General features: G+C 31.3%; 1 long non-coding RNA gene across 1 annotated transcript; it reads right to left on the bottom strand.

Annotated features, from left to right (window-relative positions):
• Positions 1–1,057: 1,057 nt before the first annotated feature.
• Positions 1,058–2,413, bottom strand: LOC134682118 (uncharacterized). Its single transcript, XR_010100791.1, has 3 exons — positions 2,353–2,413; positions 1,768–1,807; positions 1,058–1,188 (listed from the first exon to the last, which is right to left on the bottom strand). It is a non-coding gene; the product is annotated as an uncharacterized LOC134682118 (long non-coding RNA).
• Positions 2,414–14,746: the final 12,333 nt, after the last annotated feature.

The following is a 14,746-nucleotide window of genomic DNA, read 5'->3' as shown; positions in this document are numbered from 1 at the left end:
ACCACTTAAATATTTTCGTATGATATTAATGAAGAAGAATTAATTAGAAAGTAAGCTTTAAACGTATTTTGTTTTTGTTTATGCATGTTCTAAAGGTAACAACAATGGCTTTAATGCTTAGCTAGTCATATACTTCTGGTTTTATATTTGTCGATGCCGACGAAGTCATGGTTCATAAACATGCAATTTCCGATGCTTTTATACCTTAATATGAAGTTTACAAATGAAAAATATAAGTAAATTTCATGTTTTGTGTACATATATTTACCACAGTTTATTCCAACGTCATCCCCGTGCTGACATTTGGTCATACCCCATCCTCCATTGGTACATAGGGATATGTCAGATTCATGCCCGAAGCAATCAATGTTGTCCAACAATATACTTCCATTTCCCTTTCCGAAGTACGCTGATTTATATATAATTGGATGCCTGTAGTATATGGAAGACATTAACTTCGTAAGGTTGTTGAGGTTTTTTATGTTTGTTTGTTGTTTCTTCTTGCCTAATGTTGTATGTATTATACGCGAATATTTCAGTTATTTCAAACGACTTCGATGTTAATTTTAAATTTGTTTTTGAGGGTCGTACTCTTGGCTTTCAAATATTTCATCTGTTGTATTTGTTTTGGTTTTTTAGGGGAGGGGTAATAAATTTTTCAATAATAATAAAAAATGAAATGTTTCAGAGTTTCAAAGTCAAATGGGCCCGAATCTTAGTCAATTTTGTCTCGTATCAATTTTCTCAGCGCAGTTATATTCTAATTATTAAAAATTAAAGTATGAAATTAATTTTTATTGTTATTGTCTTACAGAATACATTGAACAAGCATTTAGTCGAAAGATGAATGATTTAATAAAATTATGTCATAAGCTATAAATACTAATTCGCATGTTGTACCAATCTTTCGGACGACAGTTTTTCGCTATGTTTGTTATCAAATACATTTGAAAAAAAACAATATCCAAAGAACAATAGTATTTAAACTCATATTGAACATATATTCTATCATAATCTTTTTTTTCTTTTTTTCTACAGCTTACAGATTTTCCTTTCCAAGCATTCGACAAATTACACGTGCATCTTTTTCATCAAACTGATTACCACATACAGTTCCCCATGCTCCGTTATGAAATAATTCTATTCTGCCTTCGTATCGACTTTTCCCGCCTTCTAAATGTATTGGAACTTCAAATACAGATAATGAATTTAATAGTGTCTGTAGTGTAGTTTTATAAAATCATATGCCAGTATATACATGTTTTTGATATCATAAATAAGCCTAACAATTGAAAGCCAATGTTTTTTTTCTCTATCGATTTATGAATTTTGAACAGCGGTATACTCATGTTGCCTTTATTTATTCAACATTTCAGTATTTACCAATTGGCACTCTTTTTGTCGTATTATTCATTCATCATTTTTGCTGCATAATTTATAAGATATTTGTTTGTTTGTTATAAGCTGCGTTCTTAAAAAGTTAAAATACTAAAACTTGCTCACATTGTCAATTGCATACAGTTTACATTGAGATAGCCAGGGTATTAAAAAAATACGTTTGAAAGAAGTATAAACAATTTATTATTGGTGCAACATGTGCACATGGCGGTTTTTAATTGGATTGTCGGAATGGACAGTACATTGCTATCGACAACTAAATATTAAGAACACACTATGTTAATAGTCGTTTTGCGTCGTTTGTCTTGATGACCTTTTACATCGCTAAAATAAATTAACTTATTTATTATCATTTTAACGCTAACTTACTGTGTTGGTGTGTTTCTTGGATGACAAGTATAAGTATAAACTGTAAATAATTGAATCTCGTTAAGTTAAAACATAACAGCAGTAATCATAATTTTGATAGATGTATTACTTACATGTCATTTGAAATATCCTCAGATTTAGCAGAAATGATATATTTTAACTACATATTCAAAAGAGGCGAGTGATACCAATGGTATTATTTTAAAACTCATAGTAAGCCGAAAATAAGCGGAAAAGGGCAAGGCAAATAACGACAAAACTACGAAAAGAAATACAACAGCATACACACAGCAACATAGAAAAATGTAGATTAAACACGAATCCCCCAACACAAAGAAGACGGATTATTCCAGATGTCCTGAAAGAATAAGCAATTACTGCTCTAAATATCGCATCCGAAACTTGTGTTACAAATTATAGCCGTGGTCATGTGGCAGATATCGAAGGGATCAAACTTGTCTATTGACAGGGCAAATGCATTGCAAAGTTCTATGAGATGCATTATTGCCTTATCAAATATAAAACGAACATACAGCTAATATCATATAGATGAATGTATATATATTATAAAATGACGAACTATACCTGAACTATTGCAATGTGTATGACTTTGTGTGATTTCATTTTATTGTCAAGTGGAAGGTCATTATATAACAAATCGCTTATCTGACCTGGAACAAGATGTCTGGGTGATAGTTCCTTACTATAATATTCTTAATTTATCTGGTCAGAAATCTTATCATTCGTGTGTTATAAATATGAATATATTCTAAGTATAGAATTTTTCCTTCTAAAATCGCTACTTGCCTGAACAGCGAATTTATTTTATTGATGTTTTGTTAATATGACAATCCTTTGTAAAAGTAAATTGTCTCTTAATTTATCAAACATCAAACTAAATAGATTATAAGATTACCGAACAAATGAGTTTTACTGTGCGTATTGCTGTGTGTTTCTTCACCTACACTTACTAGAGGTATAGATGGAGGGTTAAGATCTCAAAAACACGTTTATCCGCGCGCATTTTTGCGCCTGTTCAGTGATCTGACCTTTATTGAACTCGCATATTTTTTTTTATTTTAGTTCGTTTATATGTGTTTGTACTATGGCAAATTTATTTATGCTTGCCTTTAATATTTCGCTACTATGCTTTGTCTATATACCATTTTGTGCCTATTTATTACATGTTTGTCTTTGGTTTTGTTTTTACTATAGTACCCACATATTTGACATTGTTACCTGTCATATCTGTTTGTTTTTTTCACGCATCGTTGTCAATATAATGGAATTTGATGCAACTATCATACAAGGGAGAGGTTAAGCTAGCTATTAAACCAGGTTCAATGCTCAATTTCTACAAAAGAAAATGCCTATTCCAAGGCAGGAATATGACAGTTGTTTGCCATTCGTGTGATGTCTTGGACTGTTTTATTTTGCCATTTGATCAGGGGCTTTCCTTTTTTCCACGGAGTTCAGTAGTTCTGTGATTTTACTGTTCACAATAACACACAATGATTGACGGTCATATATAGGTACTTTGGTACTAACATGATTCTCAACACCCTAACTTAAAATTTCTAAAATTGTTATGAATATAAACTTTGAAATAAATGATGTAAACTGATCATAGCTAAGTTTGTATAATTCTTTTATGGTGATAAAAGAAAAATTTATTTACACACTCCTGACTGAAAACGTTTTAGGTTTTAGTCATCCTGATGATGTTGGAAAAGATATAAAGGAGGTCCACTACTCAGTTTCAGAATAACAAGCCTTTCATAACACTTCTATATTTTGATAGGGTATTAATAAAGGAACTAAAAAAGCAAAATACATGTATAGGTCAATGTGCTTGTTTCTGAGATATTAACCATTGAAACTTTTGCGGAAAAATTGACAATTTAAAAGCAGATAGATCTCAACCTGTTTGACATTTTTACCTCGTGTCAGATTTATTCTGAATGCTTTGGTTACAGAGATGTAACCAAAAACTGCATTTAACCTCCAAAATCGGTCATCTTGGTTGGCGAAAGGGTCATCAGATACATTTTTAAACTAGATTCCCTAGTGATGATTATGGCCAATTTTGGTTAAATTTGGTTCAGTAGTTTCAAAGGAGAAGATTTATGTAAAGTTAACAGGGGACGGACTACGACGACGACGGACAACGAACGACGGCGGAGGACAAAAGACGACGGTCCTTTGTGCCAGGTGAGATAAAATTGAGTTCAGCTTAAACGGTGCTGGTAGTCGGTTGAAGGTACGTATCAATGTGACTGTGTGGTGAATTACGACAAAGAAATCACATCGTTTGATTATTTTGGAGTAATACTGTACGCGCTCAGATTTTTAATATACAAACGAGTGCCGATATCCTCCAAATAAAATTTGATAACTATAGGGAGAGTTTTCGTATTAAAGTTTGTGTTAATCGAATTCAAAAAAATTTAAAAAAAAGGTTTATTTGTTTTCTTTGTAAATAAGTTTGCTTTATTCATTAAATCATTTTGTAAACCATACAAGTTCATATCTTTTTAAGAGCTTTGAATAGCTTTCTGTTTATTCAAAGACCTCAAATTGTCGGATCAAAGATAATTTGATTCATTTTCTTAAATGAATGGGTGTCATAAACATTAATTATAAGAATATTTGCAAAGAACAGCATATATCTAAGTTGCTATAAGTAACATATTTCTTTGAAAGTATGCTTTAATCTTCTCTTTGTTTGATACATGATTTATTGTTTAATCTTAATATAAATGAATAAGTAAAGTCTTAAATTTGATAGAAAGTCTGCCAACGGGTGTATTTCTCATCAAATGATAAAGGTAAATCTTAGGAATGGTCTACCACATGGTCAATAGATAAGCCAGAACTGTCAGATTAATACAAATTTGTTACATATATGTTTATTGTTTGAGATAAAATTTGATAAATGTTAGGTTTGGCTCCTCATTGGTTTTTCAATTTTTGAAGATAACAATTTTGATACAAAATAGATGAATATCTCCATTACACGTCAGTTTATCAGCTAGCCTGATTCTCAGACAATGGATTTAAAAGTATTTTTTCTTAGTATTTTGCTAATGTCTGTTCTTGAAGCGTTTCTTTTAAAAACAAATAATTCACACATTGGAGATACAGTTTCAATAAATCGTCAATTCCTGACAGTTTCCGCATTTTTAGACGCGAAAAAGATTTTACAACACGAAGATAATGAAATACGTCAAAAGGTTATTCAAATACAGAATGATATAAATCAAGAGTTTAAATTATTAACCTCGCAATTACAAACCGAGCTATCCTCCCTAAATCAAAGGTTAACTGTATGTGAACAGAAGAAGGATTCCGAAAACGTGACTTTTGAAATAAATAAAAAATATCGGGAAATTGAAAACAACTATAGCAATTTGCAACTGAGTTTTGAGAACCTAAAACGACATCATGAGAATGATTTATTAGGTATCAGGAATAAGACTGTCCAATTAGAAAAGGAGTTAGAGGATATGAAACAGTTAAAATCCGTGAATCAACTATTAAACTTTCGTGGAATGCAAACAAATGTTGAACGATTAAACACAGAAACAAATCAGTTGATCGTCAATGAGAAGGCAAGAAGTCAGGATTTTTTAGCATTATTCAACCAGACTATAGGGTACAAGACATACCTTGATCAGATACGGCAAAAAGGTACACAATGTTAATTTCTTTACATTTGTACGAGCAACGGGTGCCACTGAAGACGCAGAATTAGCTTTTGTTTTTCGGAGCAAATTGGATTATGCCCATTTTTGGGGAGGGTTCATGTTGCTCATTCTTTAATTTTTACGTTGTGTCTTGTGAAGTTTCATTTGTGTGTTTGTCTTTTTCTTTCTACTTTTTTGTCATGATGTTGTCAGTTTACTTTCTTTTATGAGTTTCAATATCCGTCTGATATCTTTCACCACTCTTATAGCAAATTATACATAATGGCGCGTGACTTAAAATGATTTTGATCATTCGGAACGTTATCATGCAAGTGAGAGGCTTCGCTAGCTATACAATCAAGTTAAATCCATCCATCATTTTCTAACAAATGCAATACATAACAGTAGGATCCATTCGTTTGATGTGTTTAAGCATTTGATTTTGCAACTGATTAGGGATTTTCCATTGAAATTTCTTCGGGTATGGTATGTTTGTTATTTACTTTTTTCATACACACCAAAGGTTTATATATAAGTTCTAAATCACCAATTTATAATTATCCGTTCTGTAATTATATTTAAATAGTCACATTCATTTATTACTTAATCTAATATATTGGTTGAATAAAACAATGTAAAAACACACATTTAAAGGTTAAGTTCTCCACAAACGAGTGAAGGCGTAATTGTAATCGCCTACAACAAGCAAACCCGGTGACGACCCAGGGGGGATGGTTATAGAAATTAAAACACCGCTTTTTTTTAGGACAATCAATGCATTTGAATTGGGTACATACTGTGGATTCATTATTATTCGTTGGATACCAACTTTCGTGGGTTTCGTTGGAATGAGTTAACCACGAAATCAAATATTCAACGAAAAACATATTTATAATAGGCTTAATATACAGAGATTGTCAAAACCTCGAAATCAAATATCCACGAATATGCAAGTTTTCAGAAATCCACGAAAATTGATTCCCACGAAAATAAATGAATCCACAGTATGGCAATTACCCTACCACTATGACGCCCTCTCCCTTCCCCACGACACATGTTATCCTGGATAAGGACCTCTTTGAAAATGACTAACCGCCCGGTAAACAGAGAATATTGACCCCTCACAGACTAAGTTTGTGCAAGATGTATTAATATTTCTAAGGAAATGGCACTTTTCAAAATAGACATCAACCAGAATGTTAATTTCATTCACAAAGCAAAATAAAAACTCCTTCATGCATATGACTACTTACTCATATGACTTTTGAATAAAACCCAAAATAATAAAGTCAATAGACAAACAAATACATTGCTATAATGGAATTATTTCACGTTTTATATTTATAGCTAACTGTCTATTTAATCTAACTTATGTATGAATGAATGATACAAACAAACATCACTACAATTATTTTGTGGTTTGGCGTACAAAAGCCTGGTATGTAATATGAGCTTATTAGTAAATTTAACATGTCTTAGAATTGTTGTTAAAAAATCAGTGCACATGTACTTAAATTTATTTCTGCGATCCGATTATGATTTTTTAACCACAACATGTTTTATTGTATAATGACTTGTCACCATAAGTTATTTTAGAGAAAATAAACGAAAAAAACTGGATATTTATGAATAAAATCTTCTTTGTTTTTCAGTGGCTATTTTTGCATGTGCTCCAAATGACATAACGTATTCTAGATTACAAATTATTAAGTTTCCGACGGTGAAAACGCATAAAGGAATCACCAGTATATCTGAATTTCAAACATCCGGTCAGTTTACGTGTCCGTCGGAGGGACTGTACTTGATTTCAGTTGGGATTACATCAAGATCAGCTCCTTCTAATATATATATTTTCAAAAATGGTCAAAATGTACATTATTTTTACTTTTCGGATAACGACCAACACTTTAACATGGGAACTGCTGTTCTTGCACTCGAATTACAAGTTAATGACAAAGTCGATGCACGTTCTGCAAACACTGTGACTGTTGATAATGATGGTTCATGCATCACAATCATAAAAGTGAAATAAAATTGTGTTTCGTGTCTATGATTTTTAAATACATATAACAATTGTGAACTATGCAATCTATTAAGATACTATGATTTAATTTTGTATGTAGTTTTGTTTTTTCAATCAATTATTGATGTTCTGACTATTATTTTATTAGTTTAAAAAGTTTATTAGTTGACATTATGTTTTCAACATTAAGAGACGAAGTACAAGCTATAACGGATTGAAGCTCTAACAGGAAACAGGCTTCTTTAATCATTTGGGACGTGGCTGTTATAGCGTAGTCCATATCGAAAAACAACAAAAACAGAATTTCTAGTAAACCTCCACGTATTAAATATTTGTTTCTGTTTCAAAATAATAAGGTTTTTTTTATATATTTTGTTTGCACGTACCATTAGTTGTCTTGTTTTTATTTTGTTGGATTTTTCTTGATTCATAAAAGTGGATCGTTTTTAGTTAAATTTTGTTAACAAACTATTTTTGCCGTTCCAAAAGATATATTACGAGTTCAAAACTAAAATTTGCAGCAAAAGTCTAGTTGGGCGATGTTCAAGTCTTCTATTGGTCGACAATTCTAAACTTCCATTAGACAAGTAGTGAACCTCGTGCTACAAAAATTAAAGAAGCAATGTAACTCATGTTCTAAAGAGAATGTAATAGATTGCAGAATTGAATTTTAAAATGTTTGAAATGCAGATTTTTTAACGAGTAAATAAACAGTGACAAAATCATAACGATTTTACTGCATTTTCTATGATTAGTTGTATAATAAAGGCAACAGTAGTATACCGCTGTTCAAACTCATAAATTGATGGGAAACTCATTCAATATAAGAGGAGAACAACGACACAACACTAAAATGTAACACACACAGAAACAGACCAAGCATCAGACAAAATCCCATGAGAATAACAAATATAATATCAAAACCAAATACATAAATTTGGGATAGACGAGTACCGTGACACGTCTTATCGCAATGTGAATTTACACTCAAAAATAAGAGAAAACAAACGACGCAACGTTAAAATGTAACAAATACAGAAACGAACAATAATATAACAATGGCCATATTCCTGACTTGGTACAGGACATTATTTAGAGGAAAAAATGGTGGGTTGAACCTAGTTTTGTGGCATGCCAAACCTCGCACTTTAATGGCAATGTTAAATATAACATTGAAATGACAACATAATATTACAGGACTACAGTACAAATAAATAGAAGAACGTATTATACAAAGAAACACATGATTAATAGATCACAAAAAGAATTAGGTTTAAAATATAATACGCCAAAAACGCGCCTTGTTTTATAAGTTGGTTTAAAGACAGTATCAAACCACAAAGCATATCAGACATTTTTTTATCATTCCATTATTGTAGATCCTTGATTAATTAAACAATTTCAAAGTTGGGACTGAAACTTTAAATAAAATATCGTTAGCTAATAGTTATGTTACAACTCCCAAGTATGCATTCAAAGTGTGAAAAATATTTGAACAGGAAATCAAATGAAATTCAGTATTTCGTTTTTGCATTATGTATCATCCAATGTAGGTTGACTGTAATTGAATATATAAGTTCAAACTTCGGGGGTATTTCATTTAATGAATGTTTGTGTGTGTAAACACAGAATTGTTTTATTGGATTATTTTTTAAATCCTTAACCCATTGTACATGTTATTATTCTTTTTTTTTTCATTCACGGTTTAAACAGATACTAATTCATCGATAGATACAAAACAAATCAGGTGGCCAAGCAAACGAAACCTAATACAATTGATTCCCCATTTCCTTTCTCAATTTTATTATATTTTTGTAATATTATATAACGTTATAGTCTGTTCCTTTACATACGAATCATTCACATGTACTAAGGACATCTTGATTCAGCAAAGCTGAATGAACATTTTATGATTTTCAAGATCCAAATTAGATTGTATAACATAAATGTTATGAAGCACGTTAAAATGCGATTCACATATACTAGTAGTATGAATTACCTTCCTGATACAAAACAACAGGTCTTATTTTAATCAAAGGTGCAGTAGATATAAACGAAATTTTAGTGATGTGTTGTTTTGTTTTAGAAAACCAAATGAATATATAATCGTCATTATAACACTAGTGTATCTGTCATTCAGATCACGAAACTATTGTAAAAATGAAGTTGTGGTATGATTGTCAATGAGACAACTGTCCACAAGACACCAAAATGACACAGACATTAGCAACTATAGGTTACAGTGTGGCATTCAACAACGAGCAAATCCCATATCGCATAGTCAGCTATAAAAGGCCCCGATAAGACAATTTAAAACAATTCACACGAGAAAACAAAAATGAAAGAAAACAAATATGTAACACATAAACAAACGGCAACCACTGAATTACAGGCTCCTGAACTGGGACAGACACATATATAAATACTATGTTAGCGGGATCCGAACACTCCCCCTAATCTGGGACAGTGGTATAACAGTACAACATAAAACGAACTATAAAAATCAGTTGAAAAAGGCTTAATTCATCAGATGGACAAAAATATTATCCTATTTATGTAAGTGTTTACTTACTCATACTTTGTGAAGTTAAGTTTACAACTCATGTAGGACGATATAAAAGAAAGAGAAATACAGTTAATTGAGAAAATATATGTAGAACATGTCTTGGAACCAATACAAAACATGATATCTGTAAAAAAAAACTTGGCTTGATTATGTGAAAAAAGTTGTATTTATTTTAAAACAACTTTAGATATAAAATGTCCGACGCCACAATATAAGACCTGCATACCTAATTGTTTGCATACTAGTTAACACAATGGGTAGCAATAGTAAAATTAACCTTCAAACAAATTAGTAGACTGAAATAAGTTGCAAACAAAGGGGTTATACATACCTGACTATATTAACGCCTCGAAATACAAATGATGCACATCAAAGAATATCAAACGGAATTCATTTTTATAGGAGTGTTTCTCGCAGCTAGTACGTTATAATAATATATATTGCTGGCAGTTCGCTCAGATCGAAGGAGTAAGCAAACAATATATGGCACGGACTAAATTAGTCGGACCAGTGGACTGAAAACTCTACTGGTCCGGCTCCAAATCTATTGATCCTGCAAAAATGACATTCATTTGACAAACACTAAGGCCGTGGTCACACCAAACGACATGTACAGTAAACATGTTCACAATAAGTTAAATGTAATGTACACTGGTTTCACATTAAATGTGTTCACATCTATACACCTTGTTTAAATACATGTACATAAGATTTTTTCACACCTTTAAACTAAATGTCATTTAAATGTTCATTACGTAGAACTGAATGTAAAATTTTCGAAAAACTTTTCTAACAGTTAGGGAACGATCATTTGACTTTAAAAAAGGGGGATGGGATGGATTTTTCCTTGAAAAATATTGTGACCTCCAATTTGATTCCAATTCTGCTAATATAGATGACAAAAAATATTCTCAATCCATAGTTTCTCCATTCATTATAGTGTTAAATATTGCGAGAAAAAAAAACTTGATTGCTAGCATCGAAAATCTAAAAAAAAAAACTGATTCAGAAAAAAATATACAACCCCCCTCATTTTGAACTTTCGTGGTTGCTCCTTTCCGAAAGAAGTTTTGATGCTTTGGAGTAGTTTGAAGATACTAAAGATGACTCGATTACGTTTTAGAAGACGTAGGCTGCAACAGCGTGCTTACCGACGAAGAAAAAGGATTGAGATGTTACGGATCGCTACATTTCTGTCTTTTCTGTTTGGTTCGAAGGGTATTTCTTCTCTATGGAGAATTTATAAAAGGGAGGGAGTAATGTTTTTTTTATATTTCTAAGTGTATTTTAATGGATCTGAGATACAATACACACAATACAATTTACCTAACACTTTTTTAGTAATGCATTTATGGGTATATAGTTGTTTCAGTGACGACCAGTGGCAAATATTTCTGTGTACGTCCAGTCGATTCGGGTAGAAATTTTCGAATGGATAATGTGTTTGGCAATGACGATGCTCCGAGTTTTAATAAGAGGTTAACAAACCTACATTTAGATTGTTTATAACAAATTATAATAATATATCATGTTAACACAAATACTTCTGTAAAGAACGACCATTAAGTGTTATAAATATCAGTTTTATTCAAAAATCTTTTATTCCTTGAATTTTCATGGTAACATTAATGTTCTGAATGCTAAGTTGTGTGTACATTTAACCTACACAAGGCTACATTGACTTTCGAATGCATGTAGACTAAGCATGATGTCCATTACATGTAAACATCGAGGGCAAGTACAGAATCCAATTTGAAACTTGACGATCGAGTTACAGACATATTCGATGTACTATATAATTCAACCATTCGCTATCTTTTTCCCATTAATTTTGGTATTTGCCTTTCCTTTTGTCAATTTCATATACTTTATTTCTAGCTTCTTTTTGATTTTCATTTATTTTTTTTGTCAGGCGGCATACTACTTCAAATTTTTTCCACATTTTATATTTCAGTACCGTGTAATTAATTTCACAGGTAAATTGTTTTGTAAACAAATGGGGATTTCGATGCAATCAGATATTTTTATCGACAAATTTCTACTGGCCCCCCGGACCACCAGTTGACAAAATCTACTGGTCCGACGCACATTTTTTTCAAATAGAAGAAAAAAAATATTACTGGGTCTTTTCTGTTCTTATTTATTTTCAAGTTCATGATTAGCACCATTTATATTTATTGGTTTAGTGTGTTTTTTTTTATAATTTTAGTCCATTCATTAAAACTACATGTAACTTGCATGAAATCAATTAGACAACATTAATTTTATTGTTATATTTTATTTAGTTTGTTCATAGACTACAAGGATTGCAGACTAATTTCCCTTTATTTAAAATAATGAAGATTTTACATTCAGAAAAAAATCCAGTTTTAAAAGTACTTAGTTTTCACAAAACGACCAAAGGTAGATTGCTCTTCGACATTACTATGACATCAAATATGTATTTTTTTTAAATAATTATTCAGTTTATTGCACTATTGGTTGTTAACAAATACCCTAAAAGGGACAACTATCCCAGATAGGTTTATGTGAAATGTAATTTCTTTATATGGAAACACAACTTCTTTATTTGTTAACGTATTTTCGTCGTTCGTTACATGAATTTGTACATTTCTTAATTTGTGAAATGTAGTTACTTTGTTTGAGTCACTTTTTTTTAGATGTGTCTGTGTAATTGTTATCGCTGCCAGCCAATGAGAAGTTCCGTTTCTAAAGAAAAAATACAAATTAAAAATCAAACTCGTTTGTTCATTACATGTACTCTTCGGTGCTTTGCTTTTGCGCCAATCATCATTTCATTTGCGCCAAAAAAATCTTTCATTTGCGCCACAAACCATATTTCATTTGCGCCAAAAACTAAATCTTTCATTTGCGCCAATATTACAGGTACAAAATGTAAATACATGTAGATACAAAACATTAGGTATAAAACATTCAATTTTTCAAAAAGTCTTTTAATAATGAAGAAAGTTTTAAACATATTCCTCAGAAATCAGTTATCATAAAATCATACAAGTTATGCTAAAACCTCGATAAAATCATGCAAGTAATGCTAAAAAAAAAATTGCTGTCCGTATCAGTCGTAATCCTGGCTTTACAGGTTTTTTTGATACACCTGAAGGATTTATCTCTATTTTTTAAAACATTTGATAACCTATATATGTGGTCATCAAATATCACAGAATTCTTTCCTCTGTTTGTCTCAGATTTGATTATGTCCATCTTGACACCTCACACTGGACTGGTCATGTGAACACTATATATATAATCATAACCTTAGTGACTCTCAGTTTTGTATTAGAAATGAGTTTGAACCCACACATGTATCCAGGGGGAGTTATGTACAAACAAAAAACTAAATAAATCGTGAATATCTTAACTTTTCCATTATATTACCTGTCATACCTGTAAAATGGCACAAATGAAGGCGTGTAGCGACGTCCTAATGAATTCCCATAGCCCAATACAGAGACACATGTCCCCAGAGAATTCTCTAAATACCTAAGAGGTTTAGTATGTCAATGGCCCATCGTCATTTCTTTTCATATTCTTTAAAATACAATCTGTACCAAGTCAGGAAGGTGACAGTTGTTTGATTGTTCGAGCTTTTGATTTTGCCATTTTATTACGGACTTTCTATTTTGAATTTAATTTTACGTGCGGTATTTTTGTGATTTTCTAGGTAAACTAGTTAGCAATAAAATTAGTTTTCGAGTAAGAGTTCCGGTACTTTGGGTTATCAACGGTGTTAACTACAGACAAGTGTTTCGCACTTTTATCAATCACTTTCAAATCTCATTTTGATATTCTAGTAAACAAAACCAAAAAGTGTTTATCTTGTCTTCCTTCTTTCCTAAAACCTTAAGTTTCTCTCTATTTTTGTTTTACAACCGATTACAGATTGTAAAATCAAGCGAATCTTAAAATAAAAAAAAACAATGAAGTCTTTCCTTTATTTTCAATTAATAATGGACTGTCAAACCCAATGTCTTAATAATGTGTCTTCCATTTTTTTGTTTGAGGTGACAATCGAGTAACAAACACAATCTGGTACAGATACTGTTACTATGTGAATTTTACAAATCACTTGTTATAAAGTAATCATTGTCGTACTCACTTTTCGATAATCTGCCTTTTTATTTTTTATGTATTCAAAAATATTTTGAAGTGCTCTCTATATTTTGTCATTTGTATATCATTTAGAATTAGTAATAATCATTGTAGCAAATTGTTTGTAAGTATACTGCTCTTTTAGGGCGTCCTTGGTTGACAATAAAAATATTGTATTGTATTGTATATTTTTTATGAGATTTCGGCTCACAATAATATTAACTGTTCTACACCAGGAATAGACTACCTTGTCTGTATTTGGCAAAATTTTCAAAAAATGTGGGTTCATACTTCAACTTGGAAAATTATTTTGTCTTCTCAACTTTTTATTTGAGTGTCACTGCTGAGGCTTTTGTAGTCGAAACGAAATGTCTAGAGAATATTGTTTTTGAATCTGGTTCTATATCGAGTTATAAATGATAATCATAATAAAGATGAAGAAATTAGTAACTTTGATTTGTAGACGTTGACGTAATCCATCATTTCCAACGATTTATGTAACAAGAGGTAATGAAGTCATAAAAATTACTGACACTATAACCGGAACCTATTAGGAGAAAAAAGGGGAATAAGGGACCCTCAAAAACTATTTTA

The sequence above is a fragment of the Mytilus trossulus genome, chromosome 8 (genome assembly GCF_036588685.1).
Source record: "Mytilus trossulus isolate FHL-02 chromosome 8, PNRI_Mtr1.1.1.hap1, whole genome shotgun sequence".
NCBI classification, from domain to species: Eukaryota; Metazoa; Mollusca; class Bivalvia; order Mytilida; family Mytilidae; genus Mytilus; species Mytilus trossulus.
The sequence above is the reverse complement of the archived record's forward strand: the minus strand, read 5'-3'. Positions and strand labels throughout refer to the sequence as shown.